Source organism: Ruditapes philippinarum, unplaced genomic scaffold (genome assembly GCF_026571515.1).
Source record: "Ruditapes philippinarum isolate M1 unplaced genomic scaffold, ASM2657151v2 ctg2639_1_1_1_1, whole genome shotgun sequence".
Taxonomy (NCBI): Eukaryota; Metazoa; Mollusca; class Bivalvia; order Venerida; family Veneridae; genus Ruditapes; species Ruditapes philippinarum.
This window is the reverse complement of record NW_026866523.1, coordinates 24,551-30,550: the sequence shown is the minus strand read 5'-3', so window position 1 is coordinate 30,550 and position 6,000 is coordinate 24,551.

Genomic DNA, 6,000 nt, shown 5'->3' with positions numbered 1-6,000 from the left:
AATCAGTTTAATGGGATCACCACCGGGTAAACGACTACTAGGTACTTTGGTCATGTTTTTTACCCCAAATATTTGAATGTTTCTATTGGGATTAAAATGAGCATAGTTAAGTAAACAACTGGTTGTATAAATCCCTGACCTGTCTAATTCTAATTATGAGATCTGTGAATATATAAGACTTTCACTACAAAATATTCCTAAACAAAAGAGCACATGTTTAAATTTATTCCTATACAAATAAAAGATCAGAGTAGGGATCTGTCAATTGCCAAATGTACTTTTATGTTAAAAGTTTGATTAATGAATTATGTAAGATGAAAATATAAGTATTGCTTTTTTATTTTGCTAATGTAAAATGTAATATTGTGCTGGAATTTTGTCGGAAGGTCCTTATAGGGGTTTTGTAGTTAAATAGTTTTTTTTCGGCGATAATGGTTCAAGAATATAATGTTTCAAACTATATGCTCATCACCATCAGTGAATTTTTAGTTAAATGTATGCAAAATATTTACTAACAGCTATATGATATAGCGGTTTTTGACCGTTTTCCGCGTACAGCCTCCTGGGGTGTACTAATAAGTTAGTTTTCCTTAGTTATCACGCAAGCATGATCCATGTCTCTGATGTTTACAAGCGACAGTTTACAATTATTTGTCTTTAAAAAATATTAAGGACTTTTAATGGTTTATAACAACAAAAGAACATGCATGATATTAAGAATACGGCATTGTATATACACCGGTCTCAAATATCGTCAGTAAGACCGGTGTACACAATGGAGAATACGGTGTTGGAACGTTCTAGTTAATGACCCGTCATAAACAGTTGGTCGCTGCGTAGTAATTGGAAAATTGTTATCAAAAATAATACAGAATATTTGCCACTAAATTAAAGCATTTACTTATAAATTTTCATTTATGCTTTTTGTTAAAAAAATATTGATAAAGTTATTATTTTGAAGGGTTTTCATACCAGAACTATTTATTACAGACGTACGTATGCCTAAACCTGATTACCGCGGCAGTATGACGTCACGGAGTAGTGATTTAAACAAAGATCAAGAATTTTTCAGAGAATTATTATCTTTACAAATTGCAGATATGAAATTAAAGAATGAAAATATTTTCATATTGTAAATGTCTGTGATGAGTGATGAGTCAGCTTAGAAAAAATCAAGGTACTATTTTTTGACCTGATTACCGCGGCAGTAAGATTTGACGAACAGTTATTAACATTGGGTCGGCATAGCCTCCCCAAAAATCACAGTTTTATCAAACTCATACTTGCTAAATGAAGATAACATATATAAATTGTCTATAATTTGATAGATTCCTTTTGCTGTTATTGTATCGATCCTTATTCTTGATGTTTAATTAGCATTATAAACAATAACAACAATTTGTATTTAGCTCGAAACAAAATATTTTTTATATTGCAGAAACGTTGAAGAAGTGTGACAACAGCAGAAACAATTTGGTTTGTTCTGTTCACCTGTCATTACAATGGCGGCGAGATATTATTTGGTCTTTGTTCTGTGAAAGCCACATTTTCTTATACATGTAGTTCTTTTTTATCTAACATTGTAGTATATAACAAGATTTAGATATATTAAAAGACTGTTAATGGAAAGTCTAAAGCTTGATAAACGTTATAATGTACAGTAACACTTTGTTCAAACTTGATATGACGATGAAATAGACATAAAACGATTTTAACTTTTCTTGAAGTAACATTTGTCCTGCAACATATTTGTAAAGACCAATGAGAATGATATGCACAACGTCGATGTATCGCAATTTGTTTTAAAAAGTCACAGCTTTATCTCGCACACAGATTGTGCATTAACATTCCAGCATTTATCGAGAACATCGACATTATCATACCAACCAGTATATTTAACTGTAACACCACCGCATGCACGCTCAGTATTTGGTTCACCTTCTGCCCAGTTATCATTTGGGGGAAAAATTTCAATTTTTAACCCATCTTTTCCAAATGTGTATCCGTCCCAAAAACGGTCATGAGGGTGATTGGCTTTTTTTGTAAAAAACCATCAAAAAAAGCCGCTTTTTGTTTTAAAAAACATTTTGGGAAATTTTCCAGAAACTTTCCCCGGGGAGCCCCGTTTTTTCGAAACAAAGCAAAATTTATTCCTTTTTTCCGGAATCCTTACTATGGGCAAATTTTCCATAGACAAAGTACCCATTTTCTGACGAATCCCGACTCAAAAAATTGAGGTCCCATCAACGAAAAAATTTTTTTTTTCCATTCCTAAAAAATTTCAACTTTTTCCCCAGCAAACATCGACGATTTCGAAAAACCCTTTTTATCCTTTTAAAAAAATTCTTTGTTTTTTCCAGATTTTCATTTTTAAATACATAACCTTTAAAACCAAAATTTGGCGGAACAAAATCAAAAAAACCAAACAGTAAAAAATAAATAACAAAGTAAGGACATATCCATGATCAAGGAGGTATGGGAATCCGCGCATAAATGATCTTTGAAGCCTGCACAACAATATTTTATACAGGTTTCTAATTTCACGCACACCTTAATAATTAATACATTGTAATGTATGGAACGCCGTGACTGTCTTACGTGATCAAGGTTTTTGCTATCTTGTGAAATGATGATACTATTTTGTCGTTTAAGCATGTTAACATGTGTAATTTACATGATATATTGTCAAAATACCATGCTGACTTGTTCAAACAGCATGTTAACTTGTCAAATAATCATGATGGCATGTGCAGACAACATGTTAACTTGTCAAAGTACCATGATGACTTATGCAAACAACATGTTTTGTCGGAGTATCATGATGACTTGTGCAAACGACATTTAACTTGTCAAAATTTCATGATGACATCTGAAAACAGCATGTTAATATATTTTGACAAGTTAACATGTTGTCTGCACAAGACATCATGATACTTTGACAAGTTAACATGTTGTTTGCACATGTCATCACGATAATTCGACAAGTTAACATGTTGTTTGCACATGTTAACACGATAATCCGACAAGTTAACATGTTCTTTGCACATGTCATCACGATAATTCGACAAGTTAACATGCTGTTTGCACATGTCATCATGACATTTTGACAAGTTAACATGTCATTTGCACAAGTCATCACGATACTTTGACAAGTTAATATGTCGTTTGCACAAATAATCATGATACTTTAACAAGTTAACATGTTGTTCGCACAAGTCATCATGATACTTTGACAAGTTAACATGCTGTCTGCAAAGGTCATCATAATAATTTGACATGTTAGGATGGTGTTTGCACATGTTATCAAAATAATTTGACAAGTTAACAGTGCATTTTGACATGTCAGCATGATACAAGATAATTAAAATGTCGTTTGCACAAGTCATCACGATTCTTTGACAAGTTCACATGTTGTCTGCACAAGTCATCATGGTAATTTGACAAGTTAATATGGTGTTTGCACAAGTCTTTACGATACTTTGACGAGTTAACATGCTTTTGCACATGTCATCATGAAATTTGACAAGTTAACATGTCTTTTGCACATGTCATCACAATACTTTGACACGTTAACAAGTCGTTTGCACAAATCTACGGAAGCTTGTATGTACCCCCGCTATGAAGACATGAAGTCGTCTCCCTCGACTTATAGAACACAACACGTTGTCAAAATTACGACGACAAGTTTATATATACCATGTCATTTTGACAACATATATGTCATCATATCGAGATACGGTATCCCGACTTTCATGCGTTAATATATTTGTTGACTAGAAATAACATGGATGTCGACATATATGTTACTTGTAGTCGACACATGTATTTATGTAAGAAAGTCGGGATGCCGTATCTCGACATCATTACATATATTTTGTCAAAATGACATGGTATATATAAACTTGTCGTCGTAATTTTGACGACTTGTTGTGTTCTACAAGTCGAGGGAGACGACTTCATGTCTTCATAGCGGGGGTACATACAAGCTTCCGTACAAATCAGTATATATTTTGACAAGTTAATATGTTATTTGCACAAGTCATCACGATACTTTGACAAGTTAACATGTTGTCTACACATGTCATCATGATAATTGGACAAGTTAACATGCTATTTGAACAAGTCAGCATTATCCTTTGACAAGACATGATGTGAATTGCACATGTTAACATGCTCACACGACAAAGTAATATCATCGTTTCACAAGATAGCAAAAGTATTGATCATATAAGACAGTCACGGCGTTCCATATTAATACATATCAGAAACATTTATACCGAGTCTGCATCAAATATTTAAGTATCAAATGTTATGTATGTGAAAAACTTCATTTCATTCAGCCAAACATAATTTATTTATTATCTAATCATAATAAATAACAAACTTTAAGTCTTTATAGGAGTAGCACTCACTGACACACTGAATATTTATTTCGATAAATAAACATGCACCGACGACATGTGTAAAAAGTATACTTTTAATGATTTTCTGAAGAAATTAGCTCTCACCAATTCACATATACACATTTATGGTTACACGAATCACTATCCATTACTCTTGCATACATAGTCTTATCACAAATAATAATAAAGAAGGTTTAAAAACCCCCACAGTGAGAACCCCTTCACTCATACTTCTTATGCAAATTTGTTTAGATATTAAACTTGAAACCAATAAAATTAAGCCATGAGAAATTTAAGACTATTAAAATGCCCATTTTAAACAAGTTTTATATAGACATTTTACCTCTCACTATATATATATTATGCCCCCCCCCCCTTCGAAGAAGAGCGGGTATATTGTTTTGCTAATGTCGGTCCGTTTAAAAACTATAAAAGCTATCAACTTGAATTCTTTGATTATTCTTTCCAAGGCAAAAAAGTAAAACAATGGGAATTATCTTGAAAACAATGCATGCACTTTTGAAAGTTATGCCCCTTTTAAAGTTGTAATATTTATTTATTTTTTTATTGATAGCTAGTGGTTGCCTTTGCATATGACCGTTAACGCCGCATTCAGTGCTCTTTTTAAATGTATTTCCTTTGTAATTTTTCAGAAACTACAGTTAGTAGTGCAGAGACAGGTAAGTGCACGTCTCTGGTAGTGAAAGGAAAAATACTACTGGATATTTCGCAAAGTACATGATGTACAAATATTTATCAAGAAACATCATTCTAATAAAATGAAAGTGGTGCAGATGTGTTGGGATATCTGCATATTGCTGGTGATACAAAATGTGTAGTATGCAAACCGATTTTGGGGAGAACTTTACAAAAGCAAGATATGCGATGCAAGAATTCAAGTAAAATAACAGAATTTCATTTCAAATCTGCAACAAGAAGTTTATCCCACCTAACCAATTATTATCAGTCTTTGATTGTTATGTCACTTGTCAGTCTTAAAAAGAATCACTTCCAGATGACACAAATAGTAAAGGCACATTTCACTTTTTCCACTTGGTTTCTGTTGGATTTAAGACTTGTAAACCAAACTTACATTGTATCAGAAAGTATCGAAAATATAGTTCTTTTGGCGACTAATGTTTAAGAATGTGAAAATGACTGAAAACATTATCATTTCCTGATTTTGCCGACAATTAACTGTATGATATTTTGGATGAAATGTCAGTAAAACTATGAGCGACAGTAACGTAAATTTGGATCTGAGACTTAAGATTTTAAATCCCAATCATAAGAGGTCGCCTATTATTTATTTCCTCACACGAAAAAATATGTAAAAACATCGTAAACATTCGAGTGGCAATATGGAAATTATTTAAAAGCCTTAAATTGATTTATAAGTATAGGTTTTAAGTTATATACAGAGTTTTAAGAAATTAATTTTCGAGCGATTAATGAAGTGAAGCGAGGAAATTAGCGAGAAAAAATTAGTTTCTTAAATTTCTGCATATAACTTATAACCGACTTACAATTAGCCCCGTCCATTCAAATCGAGTACATTATGTAAATATCGGAGTCCATTAAATCGGCTCATTTAACG